We start from the raw sequence: 20062 nt of genomic DNA, 5'->3' as shown, positions 1-20062 counted from the left end.
AGTTCAAGAGTTAACATGTCCATAACATCAACATTGGAATTACTGTTAATACTGTGATCTGAACTTACATAGGTCTAAACTTACACAAGTGAAACCCAAACTTGAACAGAGATTGTTACAAATACCACAAAATGAAGATTACGACTTGATCAGAGGTATACTTTGTTCACAGAACAAAGAAGAACAATACAAACTAATCTGATCTTTGTTAGCTAGCTAACGCTATCTATCCCTGAGTAGACCAAATCTGTCATACTTTGTAACATTATTGAAACGATTCCCGAGAACCTACACTTTGTGTGACATTAACAACTTTCTGTAGATGCAATGATCGGGAGTTAAAGTTCCTAATTTCTTGTTCGTCTCTTTTATCTGACCACTAGTAACCTTCCTAGAATAAAGATTTTGTAACTTGCTCTTGAAAGCTGATGAGATGTAATAATAAATCAAAGGGTCAAGGCAACAGCTCACACTGCCAGTGCACACACTAATCATATAAACAAAATACAGAGAGTCACTTGGTGCATCAAACAATTGAAGATAGTGTATGAGCAAAATAATGTTAGGCGGTGCAAAGCAAACAACAAACACAGCAAGCACAATCATAGCCAGAAGCAAAGCTCGCCTCTTTCCACACTGCTCTGTCTGATTTGCCGAATGAAGGGTTGAGATAATGCATATGTAGCAGACCGAGGTCACAAGCAGGGGAATTACAAAGAGCAGAAAACACAAAGCGGGGAAATAGTAATTGGAATAGTTTTGTAGCGTCCAGAGGGGTAGCACATCGTGGCAGGTTATAATGTCCAGCTGAGTGACATGCACCGTTTGTTCTGTGAGGCAAAGCGGCACAGCACCGCCGATAGCTGCAAGCCACGAGACAAGGCAAAGCACAAGCGTACGTCCCCGGGTTCTCCAGGGGGCAGATCGTATCGGATAGACCACAGCGAGAAAACGGCTGATACTTATACACATCATCAGCAGCACTGAACAGTACATATAAGCATAAAAACCACCGGTAACTAACCGGCACAGGAAGGAGCCAAAGCCCCAGTTATTACCAGAAAAATGGTAGGCGATTTTCAGAGGCAGCAACAGCACAAACAACAAATCTGCTGTTGCCAAATTCATCATGTAAATTACCGCCGGCTTTGACAATCGCATTTTAAAGAGGAATATCACGACTGCCAGGAGGTTTAGAGGCAAGCTCACAATAAAAATAAAACTGTAAACAAAAGGAATCATCAAAGTTGTCCAGAAACTCAGTAGGTAATATTTCACTTCCTCAGAAACCGCCACTTCAGGCACTGAATGTTCATCGGTTGAACTTTGGAAAGTTGTATTAAATTCTTGTCTTGATGAAGTTCCAGATTTGTTCAGCTGTGAGTGATTGCATATTTTAGAAGCAAAGCTTTTGCGTGAATAACTGTCATGGCATCTTGGCTTTGTATCTGAAAGGCACATCATGTATGTAATTAATATTTTTTTTATCATTTAATGTTATAAGCAGAAGCAACAAGTAGAAAGCCATACAAGCCCTTAAACCTGCACGGTAGTCAATGAGATCAAGCATAGGTTTTTACACTGAATTTACTTTTTGTGTCCTACCCACATCCCCTGATTTCCGCACTGCCCAAAAATCTATTGCTGTCCTCAGTTTTAATCATTCTCACTGTCTGAACATTACAGTCATAAGAAACATAAGAAACATAAGAAATAGGAGCAGGAGTAGGCCATCTAGCCCCTCGAGCCTGCCCCGCCATTCAATAAGATCATGGCTGATCTGACGTGGATCAGTACCACTTACCCGCCTGATCCCCATAACCCTTAATTCCCTTACCGATCAGGAATCCATCCATCCGCGCTTTAAACATATTCAGCGAGGTAGCCTCCACCACCTCAGTGGGCAGAGAATTCCAGAGCTTCACCACCCTCTGGGAGAAGAAGTTCCTCCTCAACTCTGTCTTAAACCGACCCCCCTTTATTTTGAGGCTGTGTCCTCTAGTTTTAACTTCCTTACTAAGTGGAAAGAATCTCTCCGCCTCCACCCTATCCAGCCCCCGCATTATCTTATAAGATCCACCCTCATCCTTCTAAACTCCAACGAGTACAAACCCAATCTCCTCAGCCTCTCCTCATAATCCAAACCCCTCATCTCCGGTATCAACCTGGTGAACCTCTGGGAAAAAGTGCACAACCTTCTGCCTGAATGATAAAGGCAAAGTACTACGGATGCTGGAATCTGAAACAAAAACAGGAAATGCTGGAAAAACTCAGCAGGTCTGACAGTGTCTGTGGTGAGAGGATAGAGCTAACTTTTTGAATCAGGATGACCCTTCATCAGCTCTGACTTGGCTCTATTCTCTCTCCATAGATGCTGTCAGACCTGCTGAGTTTTCCCAGCTTTTTTTGGTTCTGCCTGTAAGCATTTTCTCTCATCTCAGTTCAGTCCTAAATGGCCAAACTCTTATCCTGAGACCATACCCCCGAGTTCTAGAGTCACCAGCCAGGCAAAACATTCCCTCAGCATCGAGTCTGTCAAGCCTTTTAAGAATTTGATACATTTCATTGAGCTCACCTCTTATTCTTCTAAACTCTCGATAAAGGCCCCTTCTAATGAATTGCTCATCAGAGGGCAGTTTTGTATCTGGTGACCCTTTGAAGCACTCCCTCTAAAGCAATTACATCCTTCCTTAAGTAAGGAAATGGAACTGAAACTTTGTAATTGCAGTAAGAACTCCTTACTCCTATACATCAATCTCTTTACAATAAAACTAACATGAGATTTGCCTCCTTAATTGCTTGTTGTACCTAGAATGTAAATTTTCTGTGATTCGTGTGCGAGGACCCCACATCCTTCAGAATCCCAACATTTATTAATCTGTCACCCTTTGAAAATATACTGCTTTTCCATTCTTCCTACCAAAGTCGATAGTTTCCCACTTTCCTAATTTATACTCCTGCTGCCACCTTCTTGCTCAGCCACTCTTGTGTCTTTTCCTTGCAGCTTATTTTCCCACTTAGATTTCAGCAAACTTGGATATTTGACACCCAATCGTCTCATCCACATTACTGATATAAATAGTATTTTTTAAAAATTCATTTGTGGGACATGGGCATCGCTGGCTGACCAGCATTTATTGCCCATCCCTAGTTGCCCTTGTTCAGAGGGCAATTGAGACTCAACCACATTGCTGTGGCTCTGGAGTCACATGTAGGCCAGACCGGGTAAGGACAGCAGATTTCCTTCCCTCAAGGACATTAGTGAACCAGATGGGTTTTTCTGACAATCGACAATGATTTCATAGTCATCAGTAGATTCTTAATTCCAGGTATTTTTTATTGAATTCAATAGTTTATTGAATATAGCTGAAACCCAACCGTCTTCCTTTCTGCAAGGTGTGACTCCAGTCAATGGAACATTCTTATTGTCTTCATTTTTGTAAGGGCTCCTTGATGGCACACTGGGTCAAATGCTGTCTTGATGAGAAAGGCAGACATTTGGTTGTATCCAGTGCACTCAGCTGTTTCTGGATATCACACAGAGTGAATTGACTTGGCTGAAGAAAGGTATCTGCAATGCTGGAGACCTTATGAGGAGACCCAGGCTCATCATCTACATGGCACTTCTGGCTAAAGTTGGTTGCAAGTGCTTCAGCCTTGGTTTTTGCATTCAGGTGCTGGGCTCCGCCATCATTGAGGATGGGGATGTTTGTGAAATCTCCTCCTGTTAACTGTAGGGTTATTTAATTCTGTCTGTAATATCTGTTTCCACTGTTGAACATGAAGTGATGATTTCACAATTTGAAATTGAACGGGGGGATAATGTGCTGAAGTTTGTGACCTTTGTATCTGAATTTCTAAAATGGGGAACTTAAGTTTGTAAAATTTATTCTTATTTTTCTTTGTTTTCTTTCGAAATGCTTAATTTTGATTAACTTTTCCATTTTTCTCTTTATCCCTAAGATTTTTTTGTATCCATCTATTTATATATTTTCAACTCCTTCCTTTCTTTCACCTCAGAATCACAGAATTGTCACAACACAGGAGTCCATTTGGCCCATCGCATATGCACTAGCTCTCCAAATGAGCAACTCAGCTAGTTCCATTTGGAGAGCCAGTGACTGTCAGTGTGGAGTTTGCATTTTCTCCCCGTGTCTGCGTGGGTTTCCTCTGGGTGCTCTGGTTTCCTCCCACAGTCCAAAGTTGCCCAGGTTGGTTAATTGGCCATGCTAAATTGCCCCTTAGTGTCAGAGGGATTAACAGGGTAAATATGTGGGGTTACGGGGATACGTTCTGGGCGGAATTGTTGTCGGTGCAGTCTCGATGGACTGAATGGACTCCTTCTGTACTGTATGGATTCAATCTATCTACTCTGTCCAGACCCCTCATGATTTTGAATAGCTCTATCAAATCTTCCCTCAGCCTTTCTTTCTCAGGGAAAACAATTCTATTTTTTCCAATCTGTCTTCATTACCGAAGTCCCTCATCCCCGGGACTATTCTAGCGAACCTTTTCTGCAATCTCCATAATGTTTTCACATCCTTCCTAAAGTCTGGTGCCCAGAAACTGGATGCAATATTCCAGCTAAATCTGAACTAGTGACTTATACAAGTTGAACATAACCTCCTTGTTCTTGTACTCTATGCCCCTATTAATAAAGCCCAACCTTTAATATATTTCAAAGGTTTTGTTCTCCTGTAGTTTGTTGAATCATTTCAGCTTAGTTCTTAAAAGTGACACCAAATGATGTGCTATAGCAATTCAAAACTAATCCCGGTGTTCCATTCTCTTCCCGTAGCCTGTATCATCTTCTACTTCCAATATTAATCTGCCCATCCCTTAAAAGAGGCAATCACTTTGACAAAGTAGCCCATCACTTTGACAAAGTACTCCATACTTAAACAACTCTCTGCAGAAACAAAACCCTCCTGACCTGACTCCGTTTCTTAGTGATAAGGTTAAATTGATTTTTTTTCATCATTGACTCTCCCCGAAGCAATGGAAATTTCCATTCCCCACTCACCTTAAAAATTTTCAATAACTTTATAAACCCCTATTAAATCTTCACTTCATCTAATCTGCTTTAGTGTCAAAAGTCGCATGTCCTGATATCCACAATTTACATTGCAACCCTGGATGCTGTGACTTGTAAGAAGTCTCACAACACCAGGTTAAAGTCCAACAGGTTTATTTGGTAGCAAATACCATAAGCTTTCGGAGCGCTGCTCCTTTGCCAGATGGAGTGGAAAATGTGACTTGTAACAGAAAGTAAAGACTTGCATTTTGATTGTATCTTTCCCAATTTCAGAATGTACTTTGCAACCAACGAAATACTTTTAAAGTCTCTTTGCACCTTCTTGAAGACACACATCAGGAGTGTAATGGCTCCATTTGCCTGGATGTCAATCCCTTCACCACCGATGAACAGTGACAGCCATGTGTACCATCTACAAGATGGACTGCAGCAACATACCAAGCTTCCTTAGGCAGCATCTTCCAAATGACCACTATCGCCTCAGAAGACAAGAGCAGCAGATACCCGGAACACCACCACCTGGAGGTTCCCCTCCAAGTCACTTACCATCCTAATTTGAAAATAATATTGCCATCTCTTCATTGTTGCTGGGTCAAAATCCTGAAGTTACCTTCCTAACAGCACTGTGGGTGTACCCATACCTCAGGAACTGCAGGGGTTCAAGAAGGCAGCTCCCCACCTTCCCAAGGGCGACTAGGGATGGGCAATAAATGCTGGTCTAGCCAGTGATGCTCACATCCCAAAAATGAATTTTTAAGATGTGTAACCACGATTGTAATGTAGGAAACAAGAAAGCCAATTCATACTTAACAAGGGGGCGGCATGGTAGCACAGTGGTTAGCACTGCTGCCTCACAGCGCCAGGGATCCAGGTTCAATTTTGGCCTTGGGCAACTGTGGGGAGTTTGCACATTTTCCCTGTGTCTGTGTGTGTTTCCTCCGGGTCCTCCGGTTTCTTCACACAATCCAAAGATGTGCAGGTTAGGTGGATTGACCATGGTAAATTTCCCCTTAGTGTCCAAGATGTGTAGGTTAGGGAGATTGACCATGCTAAATTGCCCCTTAGTGTCCAAGATGTGTAGGTTAGGGGGATTGACCATGCTAAATTGCCCCTTAGTGTCCAAGATGTGTAGGTTAGGGGGATTGACCATGCTAAATTTCCCCTTAGTGTCCAAGATGTGTAGGTTAGGGGGATTGACCATGCTAAATTGCCCCTTAGTGTCCAAGATGTGTAGGTTAGGGGGATTGACCATGCTAAATTGCCCCTTAGTGTCCATGATGTGTAGGTTAGGAGGATTGACCATGCTAAATTGCCCCTTAGTGTCCATGATGTGTAGGTTAGGTGGATTGACCATGCTAAATTGCCCCTTAGTGTCCAAGATGTGTAGGTTAGGGGGATTGACCATGCTAAATTGCCCCTTAGTGTCCATGATGTGTAGGTTAGGAGGATTGACCATGCTAAATTGCCCCTTAGTGTCCATGATGTGTAGGTTAGGAGGATTGACCATGCTAAATTGCCCCTTAGTATCCAAGATGTGTAGGTTAGGGAGATTGGCCATGGTAAATGCACAGGGTTACGGGGTTAGGGCAGAGTGCCTAGATAGGGTGCTCTTTCAGAGGGTTGTAGGGATTCTATAAGGTCCCACAAATAACAATGTGTTAATAATCAGATCAGCTGCTTTCAAGCATTGATTGAGGAATAAATATTGAGCAGAGCACCAGGCTTAACTCCCTTGCTCTTTTTCAAAATAGGACCATGAGATCTTTAATGTCCATCTAAGAGAGTGTTGGTTGAATGTATTATTCAGAAGATGGCACCCCTTACAGTGCTACACTGGAGTGTCAGTCTGGATTTTGTGCTCAAGTCTCTGGAGTGGGATTTAAATCTACAACAGTCAGCTCAATGAACATAACACGTATATTTCAATATTTTATTAATTTCTTGCCAGCCACTAAATGAAACTTACACAAGATTGTAAAACTCTGCAAAAACCAATGGCAATCGTTAACAGACAATTCATACATGGTGAATAATCACAACCAAACCCTCTTCATGCCAATGCATGAATTATAGGGAGTGGCTGTGATTATCATATGCAAGGGGGATTATGATTTATCCATCTATTCTCGGGTGAATGAAATCCATAGAATCCATAGAATCGCTACAATGCAGAAAGCCATTCGGCCCATCAAGTAGGCACCAACTCTCTGAAAGACCATCTTACCCAAGTTCACCCCCCGACCCTGCCCTATCCCCATAACCCTGCACATTTAACATGGCCAATCCATCTAATCTACACACCATTGAACACTAAGGGGCAATTTAGTATGGCCAATCCACCTAACCCACACATCTTTGGAATGTGGGAGGAAACCGGAGCTCCCAGAGGAAACACACACAGACAGGGGAGAATGTGTAAACTCCACACAGTCACCTAAGGTCCAGAATTGAACCCGAGTCCCTGACGCTGTAAGGCAGCAGTGCTAACCACTGTACCACCATGCCCTGATTGTCCAATCATTTGAAGGAGAATATGAAACATTGTTGGGAAAGGACAGGGAAGTTGACAGCTCCAGTTGACATGCAGAGGCCCAATGGGTTCAATGGCTTCCTGTGCTGCACATATTAATATGACATATTATTAAGCGGTAGAATCCTTATCGGAAGATTTCTCACAGCCCATCCCATGAATTATCCAGCAACAAGTTACTACAATTGAATTGTAAGTAGTCTCACAACACCAAGTTAAAGTCCAACAGGTTTATTTGGTAGCAATTGAATTGTTAGACCTGGACTGTGCGACCCTGGCACAGCAGAGAATGGAGAATTATCTTTGTTCATAAAAATGGTCCACTTATGGAAAATCTCATAAAGCCTTTAATTACAAGTGAAGATGATAGGGAGTCCCAGTCCTAAAACTGAATCGAATTTCAGTTCAGGGTTGTCACTGTGCAAGTGGCAAGATTGAAATGATATGAGGTAGTTTTTGCCTTTGAACATAACTTAGCAAGCCATTAGGGTATGGTACCTCGGGGGGAATCTGCCCTGGTTACATCTCCCTGCTCCATAACAATCTCCATCCTCAGTCGCTGTGGCCTCTCCTTATCCTGTTAAGGATGCTAATCCCTTGTACCCATCTAGTTCAGTAGCTTCGGTTGCTTCCCGCAAGTTTCCCCCAAGCTCCCGAGGTCGCTGAAGTATCTGTCCCCCAGAATATTCAAGATTCACCCTGGGACTAGTGTGATCATGTATTGAGATCATTTACTGTTAGTTTTACTAATTGCTAAAGGTTTGACTACTCGCCGGTTTGAACTTGTAAATTCTCGTATTTGTCTCTTGCCAGCTGTGAAGATTATTCCTGCAAACTACTTTACAAATAAACAGATGAAAATGAAGTATGTTACATTAAACCGCTTTAAAATGGGATTTGAATCCCGATTATAGGGTATGGATCATGGGGAAAAGACATTTGGGAAGTTCGGTTCCTTTGGGGATTTTCTTAACAACGATACTGGGATAAACTGCAACTTGGAAGTTTGTTTCTTGTGGAATACTTAGAAAATGTGAAGGTGGGAAGGATATTGAGTCCTAGCTGTTCCCAGCTGGGGTCAATTGGCTGGAATGCATCCTGTAGAGATTGTAACAGGACCACTGGCTGAACACAGATTGGATAAGCCCCGCTACAATGGGGATGAATGGCGAGATATGTCCCCAGCTTCTGCACCCCCCCCAACCCTCACCTGCTCCAGTCCTTATCACTTCTCCACCCTCTCCAGTCCCTATTCCCCCCTCCCCATTTCCTCCAGTCCCTATCTCCCCCTCCCCTACCTCCTCCATTCCCCATCTTCCCTCTCTCACCTCCTCCAGTCCCTATGCCCCATCCTCCAGTCCCTATCTCCCCTCCTCCAGTCCCTATCGCCCCCTCCTCCAGTCCCTATCCCCCTCCTCCAATCCCTATCCCCCTCCTCCAGTCCCTCCCCCAGTTGATCTCCCCTCTCCTCTAGTTCCTGTTCCAGTCCTTACCTCCCTCCTCCAGTCCCTATCCTCCCTCCTCCAGTCCCTAACCCCCTCCTCCAGTCCCTATCTCCCCTCTCCTCCAGTCACTATCTCCGCTCCTCCAGTCCCTATCCCCCTCCTCCAGTCCCTATCCCCCTCCTCCACTCCCTATCTCCCCCTCCCCCAGTCCCTAGCTCCCTCTCCTCCAGTCCCTATCCCCCTCCTCCAGGCCCGCTCCCCCCCTCTTCCAGTCCCTATCTCCCGCTCCTCCAGTCCCTATCCCCCCCTCCTCCAGTCCCCATCTCCCCACTCCTCCAGTCCCTATCCCCCCTCCTCCAGTCCCTATCTCCCCACTCCTCCAGTCCCTATCTCCCCACTCCTCCAGTCCCTATCTCCCCACTCCTGCAGTCCCTATCTCACCCCTCCTCCAGTCCCTATCTCCCCACTCCTCCAGTCCCTATCTCCCCACTCCTGCAGTCCCTATCTCACCCCTCCTGCAGTCCCTATCTCACCCCTCCTGCAGTCCCTATCTCCCCACTCCTGCAGTCCCTATCTCACCCCTCCTGCAGTCCCTATCTCCCCACTCCTCCAGTCCCTATCTCCCCACTCCTCCAGTCCCTATCTCCCCACTCCTCCAGTCCCTATCTCCCCACTCCTCCAGTCCCTATCTCACCCCTCCTCCAGTCCCTATCTCCCCACTCCTCCAGTCCCTATCTCCCCACTCCTCCAGTCCCTATCTCCCCACTCCTGCAGTCCCTATCTCACCCCTCCTCCAGTCCCTATCTCCCCACTCCTCCAGTCCCTATCTCCCCCCTCCTCCAGTCCCTATCTCACCCCTCCTCCAGTCCCTATCTCCCCACTCCTCCAGTCCCTATCTCCCCACTCCTCCAGTCCCTATCTCCCCACTCCTGCAGTCCCTATCTCACCCCTCCTCCAGTCCCTATCTCCCCACTCCTCCAGTCCCTATCTCACCCCTCCTCCAGTCCCTATCTCCCCACTCCTCCAGTCCTTATCTCCCCACTCCTCCAGTCCCTATCTCACCCCTCCTCCAGTCCCTATCTCCCCCCTCCTCCAGTCCCTATCTCACCCCTCCTCCAGTCCCTATCTCCCCACTCCTCCAGTCCCTATCTCACCCCTCCTCCAGTCCCTATCCCCCCTCCTCCAGTCCCTATCCCCCCCTCCTCCAGTCCCTATCCCCCCTCCTCCAGTCCCTATCCCCCCTCCTCCAGTCCCTATCTCCCCCCTCCTCCAGTCTCTACCTCCCCCGTCCTCCAGTCACTATCTCCCCCCCTCCTCCAGTCCCTATCCTCCCTCCTCCAGTCCCTAACCTCCTCCTCCAGTCCCTATCTCCCCTCTCCTCCAGTCACTATCTCCGCTCCTCCAGTCCCTATCCCCCTCCTCCACTCCCTATCTCCTCCTCCCCCAGTCCCTAGCTCCCTCTCCTTCAGTCCCTATCCCCCTCCTCCAGGCCCGCTCCCCCTCCTCCAGTCCCTATCTCCCGCTCCTCCAGTTCCTATCCCCCTCCTCCAGTCCCTATCCCCTCCTCCAGTCCTTATCCCCCCCTACTCCAGTCCCTATCCTCCCTCCTCCATTCCCTATCCCCCCTCCTCCATTCCCTATCCTCCCCTCCTCCAGTCCCTATCCCCCCTCCTCCAGTCCCTATCTCCCCACTCCTCCAGTCCCTATCTCCCCACTCCTCCAGTCCCTATCTCACCCCTCCTCCAGTCCCTATCTCCCCACTCCTCCAGTCCCTATCTCCCCACTCCTCCAGTCCCTATCTCCCCACTCCTCCAGTCCCTATCTCCCCACTCCTCCAGTCCCTATCTCACCCCTCCTCCAGTCCCTATCTCCCCACTCCTCCAGTCCCTATCTCCCCACTCCTCCAGTCCCTATCTCCCCACTCCTGCAGTCCCTATCTCACCCCTCCTCCAGTCCCTATCTCCCCACTCCTCCAGTCCCTATCTCACCCCTCCTCCAGTCCCTATCTCCCCACTCCTGCAGTCCCTATCTCACCCCTCCTCCAGTCCCTATCTCCCCACTCCTCCAGTCCCTATCTCACCCCTCCTCCAGTCCCTATCTCCCCACTCCTCCAGTCCTTATCTCCCCACTCCTCCAGTCCCTATCTCACCCCTCCTCCAGTCCCTATCTCCCCCCTCCTCCAGTCCCTATCTCACCCCTCCTCCAGTCCCTATCTCCCCACTCCTCCAGTCCCTATCTCACCCCTCCTCCAGTCCCTATCCCCCCTCCTCCAGTCCCTATCCCCCCCTCCTCCAGTCCCTATCCCCCCTCCTCCAGTCCCTATCCCCCCTCCTCCAGTCCCTATCTCCCCCCTCCTCCAGTCTCTACCTCCCCCGTCCTCCAGTCTCTATCTCCCCCCCTCCTCCAGTCCCTATCCTCCCTCCTCCAGTCCCTAACCTCCTCCTCCAGTCCCTATCTCCCCTCTCCTCCAGTCACTATCTCCGCTCCTCCAGTCCCTATCCCCCTCCTCCACTCCCTATCTCCTCCTCCCCCAGTCCCTAGCTCCCTCTCCTTCAGTCCCTATCCCCCTCCTCCAGGCCCGCTCCCCCTCCTCCAGTCCCTATCTCCCGCTCCTCCAGTTCCTATCCCCCTCCTCCAGTCCCTATCCCCTCCTCCAGTCCTTATCCCCCCCTACTCCAGTCCCTATCCTCCCTCCTCCATTCCCTATCCCCCCTCCTCCATTCCCTATCCTCCCCTCCTCCAGTCCCTATCCCCCCTCCTCCAGTCCCTATCTCCCCACTCCTCCAGTCCCTATCACCCCTCCTCCAGTCCCTATCTCCCCCCTCCTCCAGTCCCTATCTCCCCCCTCCTCCAGTCCCTATCTCCCCCCTCCTCCAGTCCCTATCTCCCCCCTCCTCCAGTCCCTATCTCACCCCTCCTCCAGTCCCTATCTCCCCCCTCTTCCAGTCCCTATCTCACCCCTCCTCCAGTCCCTATCTCTCTCCTCCAGTCCCTATCCCCCCCTCCTCCAGTCCCTATCTCCCCACTCCTCCAGTCCCTATCCCCCTCCTCCAGTCCCTATCTCCCCCCTCCTCCAGTCCCTATCCCCCCCTCCTCCAGTCCCTATCCCCCCCTCCTCCAGTCCCTATCCCCCCCTCCTCCAGTCCCTATCCCCCTCCTCCAGTCCCTATCTCCCCCGCCCTCTCCCCGAAATGATTTCTTACCATTTTTGACAGCAGAAATTACAGGAAGCAGCGCGATCCACAACACAAGCTGAATTTTCCAGTCCATTCTGGTGAATTTTACTCCACAATCCCGCTCCGGTTCAGCTGCTTATTGAGTCCCAGATGGATAGAAGCAGCTACCTCCCTCAGGACCTCTTCCACACTGAGATCAGTTACTCCAGTTTTGGGAAATTAATCAGACGAGTTCCGCTTGATTGTTTCCTGAATCCGATCCCTTGGTGGGTACAGACAGTGCCTGGAGGCAGGGCTGATCGTGTAGGTGTTGTGATGAATCTTCTTAAAGGGACCGTGTCTTTCCAACTGAACCATCCCATGTTGTGATAAATGTTCTTAAAGGGACCGTGTCTTTCCCACTGAACAATCGCATATTGAGTTTCGAAAGGAATAGAATACAAAAGCACGTTTCCTTTCTTTATTATATTGCTTCATTCCAACAGGGATTGCACTTTAAGTACTTCAGTGACTGTAAAATGCTTAGTGACAGCCCTCAGTTGTGAAAGGGTTAACGGGCTGGATTTAATGGCATGCACACATTCAGCGCACCCACGTTCTCTCCAGACAGCAGTACTGCATTCACTGCTCCTTTCTCGGAAAGAGAGTCAGGTACAGTCACAGAGGCTGAAAAGTAACCGAACCCTGTCTATAGACTGAGACTTGCCTCACTATCAGTCAGACTACTTTGATTTGATTTGATTTATTGTCACACATATTGGTATACAGTGAAAAGTATTGTTTCTTGGGCGCTATACAGACAAAGCATACCATTCGTAGAGAAGGAAATGAGAGCGTGTAGAATATAGTGTTACAGTCATCCAAAGAACAAAGAACAATACAGCACAGGAACAGGCCCTTCGGCCCTCCAAGCCCGTGCCGCTCCCTGGTCCAAACTAGTCCATTCTTTTGTATCCCTCCATTCCCACTCCGTTCATGTGGCTATCTAGATAAGTCTTAAACGTTCCCAGTGTGTCCGCCTCCACCACCTTGCCCGGCAGCGCATTCCAGGCCCCCACCATCCTCTGTGTAAAACACGTCCTTCTGATATCCGTGTTAAACCTCCCCCCCTTCACCTTGAACCTATGACCCCTCGTGAACGTCACCACCGACCTGGGGAAAAGCTTCCCACCGTTCACCCTATCTATGCCTTTCATAATTTTATACACCTCTATTAAGTCTCCCCTCATCCTCCGTCTTTCCAGGGAGAACAACCCCAGTTTACCCAATCTCTCCTCATAACTAAGCCCCTCCATATCAGGCAACATTCTGGTAAACCTCCTGTGTACTCTCTCCAAAGCCTCCACGTCCTTCTGGTAGTGTGGCAACCAGAACTGGACGCAGTATTCCAAATGCGGCCGAACCAACGTTCTATACATCTGCAACATCAGACCCCAACTTTTATACTCTATGCCCCGTCCTATAAAGGCAAGAATGCCATATGCCTTCTTCACCACCTTCACCTACATCATAGCTAGGATGTAGAGAAAGATCAATTTAATGCAAGGTAAGTCTGTTCAAAAGTCTGATGGCAGCAGGGAAGAAGCTGTTCTTGAGCCAACTGGTTTGAGACCTCAGACTTTTGTATCTTTTCCCCGAAGGAAGAAGATGGAAGAGAGAATGTACAGAGTGTTTGATGTCCTTAATTATTCTGGCTGCTTTGCCGAGGCAGTGGGAAGTGTAGACAGAGTCAATGGATACGTGATGGACTGGGCTACATTCACAACCTTTTGTAGTTTTTTGCAGTCTTGATCAGAGCAGGAGCCATACCAAGCTGTGATACAACCAGAAAGAATGCTTTCTACGGTGCACCTGTAAAAGTTGGTGAGAGTTGTAGCTGACATGCCAAATTTCCTTATCCTTCTGAGAAAGTAGAGGCGTTATGGGCTTTGTTAACTATAGTGTCGGCATGGGGGCGGGGGGTGGGGGGGGGGCGGTGGGGGCAGGACAGGTTGTTGGTGATCTGGACACCTAAAAACCTGAAGCTCTTGACTATTTCTATTTCGTCCCCATTGATGTGGACAGGGGCATGTTCTCCACTACGCTTCCTAAAGCTGATGACTATCTCTCTATTGACATTGAGGGAGAGATTATTGTCATTGCACCAGTTCACCAGATTCTCTATCCCATTCCTGTACTCTGTCTCGTCATTGTTTGAGATCTGACCCACTACGGTGGTGTCATCAGCAAACTTGAAAATCGAGTTGGAGGGGAATTTGGCCACACAGTCATAGGTGTATGAGGAGTATAGTAGGGGGCTAAGAACACAGCCCTGTGGGGCACTGGTGTTGAGGATGATCGTAGAGGAGGTGTTGTTGTCTATCCTTACTGATTGTGGTCTGTGGATTAGGAAGTTCAGGCGGAAAACAGTAACGGAGTAGTGTTAAGTGTTCTGAGAAGACCTGCAGCCAATTATGGATAGCACGGTAGCACAGTGGTTAGCACTGCTGCTTCACAGCTCCAGGGTCCCGGGTTCGATTCCCGGCTCGGGTCACTGTCTGTGTGGAGTTTGCACATTCTCCTCGTGTCTGCGTGGGTTTCCTCCGGGTGCTCCGGTTTCCTCCCACAGTCCAAAGATGTGCGGGTTAGGTTGATTGGCCAGGTTAAAAATTGCCCCTTAGAGTCCTGGGATGCGTAGGTTAGAGGGATTAGCGGGTAAAATATGTGGGGTGGGATTGTGGTCGGTGCAGACTCGATGGGCCGAATGGCCTCCTTCTGCACTGTAGGGTTTCTATGATTCTACTGGCAATTAAAGTGGCCTTGGTCCTCATCTTAAATACCATTAGGTTTCTTCCAGATCAAGACCTCAGCATTACCAGTCAAAGAGTTACCCGCAAATGAAACAAATGAGTGAGTCATACCTGTTCAGCAGTGCCAAATACCATTGCCTCCTTTTCCAGTAAAGCACATCACAAGGCTGTCCAATTCAACAGACGGCGACATTCCTCAAATTGCCTATGTAATGCAGAGCCAGTTGCCCAGGCACAATACAACTGCTTACACAACAAAGACATGTTCAATTAGTTTTGCACGCATTTCTTCAATAACAGCATCCTAGCATCCAGTCAAGACCCCCCGCAGAATCTTAAATGTTTCAATAAGACCACCTCCCATTCATCTAAACCCCAATGAATATAGTCCAAATCTACCCAAACATTCCAATCAAAACAATTATTGAATTTCATCTGCCACATGTCTTTGGCTATTTAGCCATCTTATCAATATGCCCTTGCTGAGTGATGAGAGATCAGGCTCATATCCTCAGTAGAATCAATGGCAGTTCCCTTGGATTGGAAATTAGTCTATGTTGTTGCTATATCCAAAAAACGGGACAAAATTAAGAGGCAAGGAATGACAGGCCAATCAACATGACATCTAATATTGGGATAAAAGCAAAATACTGTGGATGCTGAAATCTGAAACAAAAACAGAAAATGCTGGAAAATCTCAGCAGGTCTGACCTGCTGAGATTTTCCAGCATTTTCTGATCTAATAGTGTGAACTTGCTAAAAACAATCACCGGAGATACCTTGATGACTGAGGGAAGGGACCATTAGAGGTACACTACTGGAAAAGTAGGTCTTGATCTGTACAATGGATAGAGATTGCAATCGGTAAGGTTGACCTTGGTGCTGAACTGCCAAACTCAAACAGCTATGCTCCATGAACAGGTTAAGATTCAAGAAGATCAGTTCAAAGTTAAAAGAAAAAGATGAACAAATGACAAAGAAATGAAATGAAAATCCTACTTCTTTGCCCCTAATCATTCTTATTATCTCCCATAGCTTTCTCTAAACCCCAGCGATATATGTAGGTTAGGTGCATGTGACAAGACATGGTGAATCCACAGATTGCTTCATAAGTAGTGAAATCAAAGCTCAATTAGCTTATGCCTGAACTGACAAGTGAACTGTCTTGAAATATCATTCTACGTGCACAGTACAATGCAATAAGGCGTTTGCTTTGTCTATGGCTATAAAAGATTACTGGTTCATGGAGATTTTTCAAATATAAGCAGCACTCCACAATTAATTTAAACTGAAATGATACTGTACTCATATAATTCACATCACAGTATGGCGATTTGGATAGCATTATAGGGAAATTGCAAGGAAGAATTTGCTTCCAGTTACATCGGTCAACATTCATGCTTGGGCTGTTAAGTGGCAAGTAACATTCATGCCACAGAAATGCCAGGCAGTAACCATCCCCAACAAGAGAGAATCTAAGCATCTGCCCTTGACTTTCAACAGCATTAACATCACTGAATCACCCACAATCAACCTCCTAGGATTCAGCATTGGCCAACGTATCTCACCATCTATCCTGTAAAGCCCCTTCAGGATCTTATATGTTTGAATAAGATCACCCCTCACTCTTCTAAACACCAGGGAATACAGACCCAGACTATTTAGTATCTCTTGATGGGACAACCTTCTCATCCTAGGATTTAGCCTGGTGAATCTGCTTTGGACTGCCTCCAATGATACTATATCCTTTTTTAGGTAAGGTGATCAAGACTGTACACAGTATTCCAGGTGGGGCTTCACCAACACCCTGTACAATTGCAAAAAAACCTCCCTATTTTTAAACTCAAGCCTCTTTGCAATGAAGGCCAAAATGCCATTTGCCTTCTTATCTACTTGTTGGACTCATGCACTAGAACTCCTAGATCCCTCTATACTTCACTCACCTGCTGACTCTCTCCATTGAGATAGTAATCTGCCTTTCGATTCCTCCTACCAAAGTAGCTTTCACACTTCCCCACGTTAAATTCCATTTGTCAGGTTTTCACCCAGTCACCCAATCTATCGGTATTCCACTGCAGAATCACAATATCCTCTCCAAACTTGGAAGGATGTGAGCCTGGTTTGCATAAATTAACATCATATTAGCGGGCTCATCCTAACTACACACCCAGCCAGCATAACATCTCGCTGGCACAGATCATTACTGGTTTTCAAAAATGAAAACCAGTCGAGATGACCATGGTGAGGTTTACAGGGACATAGCCCACAGATGGTGAGGGACATGCTCGGGCATTGCCCCCTAGCACTCTGATAGAGCCCCTTTGGCATTGCAGGGGGTCTTTTGGGGAGCTGCATTGCAGGGGTTCCTTTCCATGAAGAATTGGGGGGAGGGCTGCCCTTCTGCGTGTGGGCTCACAATGTCTATGGGGGGTTTCCCCATTCCACGTGTCCATGGGAGTCTTGATGTCCATGGGAGGGTGGGGATTTCCTCGCGTCCGTGGGGCAGTTTCAAAGTCAGTGGGGTGGTGTTGGGCGGGGGGGGCAGGTTGGATGGTTGGAGAAATTGTTTGCCTTTTATTTAAATTGGGGCACCCTTTGAAAATGGAACCCTGATCTCCAAATTGATGATGTTGCCGGCTTTCTCAGGTCCTGCCCCTCCAGCTTACAGAGTGAATCTCACTTCTCCTTTGAAATTGCCCAGAGTTTAATTCAATATTGTGAGAAAAGCCGATTGCGCAGCCTGTGAGCTTCACACTGACCTTCTCACCGGAGCCAACACTGTCCATTTTTGGGAAGATTCTGATACAATGTAAAGTCAAGAAGGTAGTTTACTGTACAGAATGAATATCAATTCAATATTCACTATTGTCCACGTGGGAATTTTATTCAGGTATTTGTTATAAAACTACATATGAAAGAAAAATAATCGTGTAAAGGAAGAAAATTACCCAGGGTCTAGCATTAATTAAAATTTGCATTTAAAACTATTCCAATGCATTACAATAATCAGTCAGTGAGGGCATATCCTCATCAATACGTCAAGCTCCTGCTAAAAGGTCGATAGGGAAGGACATAAACAAGTTCAGGAACTGATTTGTCCTCCATAGAATTATAGAATCAGAGAATCCCTACAGCACAGAAGGAGGCCAGTTGGCCCATCGAGCCTGTACCATCGACAATCCCACCCAGGTCCTATCCCCGTGACCCCATGTACTTACCCTGCGAATCCCCCTGACGTTAAGGGGCAATTTAACATGGCCAATCAACCTAACCTGCACATCTTTGGCGTGTGGGAGGAAACCGGAGCACCCAGAGGAACCCCATGCAGACACGGGGAGAATGTGCAAACTCCACACAGGCAGTGACCCGAGGCCGGAATCGAACCCGGGTCCCTGGCGCTGTGAGGCAGTATCTAAAGGATTGTAGGCTTTTCCCTCGATGCAAGATGTGATTCTCATTTCTCATGACAAACATTACTTCTGTCAAGATTCCATGAGAACAGATTTCATTAAGAAGCTGAAAATTTACAGGGAAACAAATTAATCCTCCAATTAATCTCAGACTGTGTGCATATAAGACACAGGGATCTTTAATTGAGGCAGCATTTGGTAATCTACAGCAACTAGACCTTGTAGTTTGAAAGAAGCATACACATGAGTTGGAATTTTATCGCCCCACCAGCCACAAGAATTGGAAAGGGCGAGGGTCTGTTGACCTCGGGCGGGATTTTACAGTTTTGGGATGAGCGAGGGCATACAATCCCACCCAACGTCTCCGTTTTAGGGCCAGGACAACGCACTCTACTGTATAAAGCTCCTGTCCTGATATTCTCCAACTAACATGAGCAGTGAGATGCACAAGTCATATAGAAGTGTCACTGGTGCCTTGGCTCAGTATTGCAGCAACTCAATTGACAGTCTGGGAAATTTGTAAAGACCTTTCAACAGCCAGCATGAAGTGGAGGAACTGATATGTCAGCAGATTATGGGAAGAGTGAAAACAACAGGGTTGTTTATATATATAAAATTATATTGGTGAGGCCACACCGAGAACATTGTGTGCAGTCTTGGTCACCTTTTCTGAGGAAGGATCTTCTTGTTCTCGAGGGAGTGCAGCGAACGTTTACCAGGCTGAGTCGGGGGATGGTGGGACTGATGTATGAGGAGAGATTGACTAGGTTAGGAGTTCAGACAAATCAGGGGGAATCTCATAGAAACTTCTAAAATTCTAACAGGACTCGACAAGGTAGATGCAGGGAGGATGTTCCTGATGATGGTGTCCAGAACCAGGGGTCACAGTCTGAGGATTCGGGGTAGACCATTCAGGACGGAGATGAGGAGACATTTCTACACCCAAAGAGTGGTGAGCCTGTGGAATTCATTACCACAGGAAGTAGTTGATGCCAAAACATTGAATGTATTCAAGAGGCAGCTGTATATAGCACTTGGGGCGAGTGGGATCAAAGGTTATGGGGAGAAAGCAGGATTCGGCTATTGAGTTGGATGATCAGCCATGATCGTAATGAATGGCAGAGCAGACTCGAAGGGCCAATTGGCCTCCTCCTGCTCCTATCTTCTATGTTTCTATGATGTGATGGGCGATTTTAACTTCCCCGTGGGCAGCACAGTGGCACAGTGATTAGCACTGCTGCCTCATAGCGCCAGGGACCCGGGTTCAATTCCTGGCTTGGGTCACTGTCTGTGTGGAGTCTGCACATTCTCCCCGTGTCTGCGTGGGTTTCCTCTGGGTGCTCCGGTTTCCTCCCACAGTCCAAGGATGTGTGGGTTAGGTGGATTGGCCGTGCAAAATTGCCCCTTAGTGTCAGGGAGACTAGCTAGGATAAATGCATGGGGTTACGGGGATAGGGGCTGCTTGGGATTGTGGTTGGTGCAGACTCAATGGGCTGAATGGCCTCCTTCTGCACTGTAGGATTCTATGATTCTATGATTCTATGATTCTTTAGACAGGGATTCCATAAGTTCCAGGGGACTGGGTGGAGCAGAGTTTGTTCAGTTTTTTCAAGAGTGAGTGCTGCTTGAGGCAATATGTAGATAGTCCAAACCAGGAATAGGCGTATTAGCGATAGG

The 20062-nt window shown here is 47.1% G+C and overlaps 1 pseudogene across 1 annotated transcript; it reads right to left on the bottom strand.

Moving 5' to 3' along the window:
- Positions 1–288: 288 nt before the first annotated feature.
- Positions 289–12280, bottom strand: LOC144494681 (proteinase-activated receptor 1 pseudogene; annotated as a pseudogene). Its single transcript, XR_013498140.1, has 2 exons — positions 12214–12280; positions 289–1448 (listed from the first exon to the last, which is right to left on the bottom strand). The product of XR_013498140.1 is annotated as a proteinase-activated receptor 1 pseudogene (transcript).
- Positions 12281–20062: the final 7782 nt, after the last annotated feature.

Source organism: Mustelus asterias, chromosome 6 (assembly GCF_964213995.1).
Source record: "Mustelus asterias chromosome 6, sMusAst1.hap1.1, whole genome shotgun sequence".
Classification (NCBI taxonomy): domain Eukaryota; kingdom Metazoa; phylum Chordata; class Chondrichthyes; order Carcharhiniformes; family Triakidae; genus Mustelus; species Mustelus asterias.
Note: the sequence above shows the minus strand (reverse complement) of the source record. Positions and strands in the feature narration are given on the sequence as shown.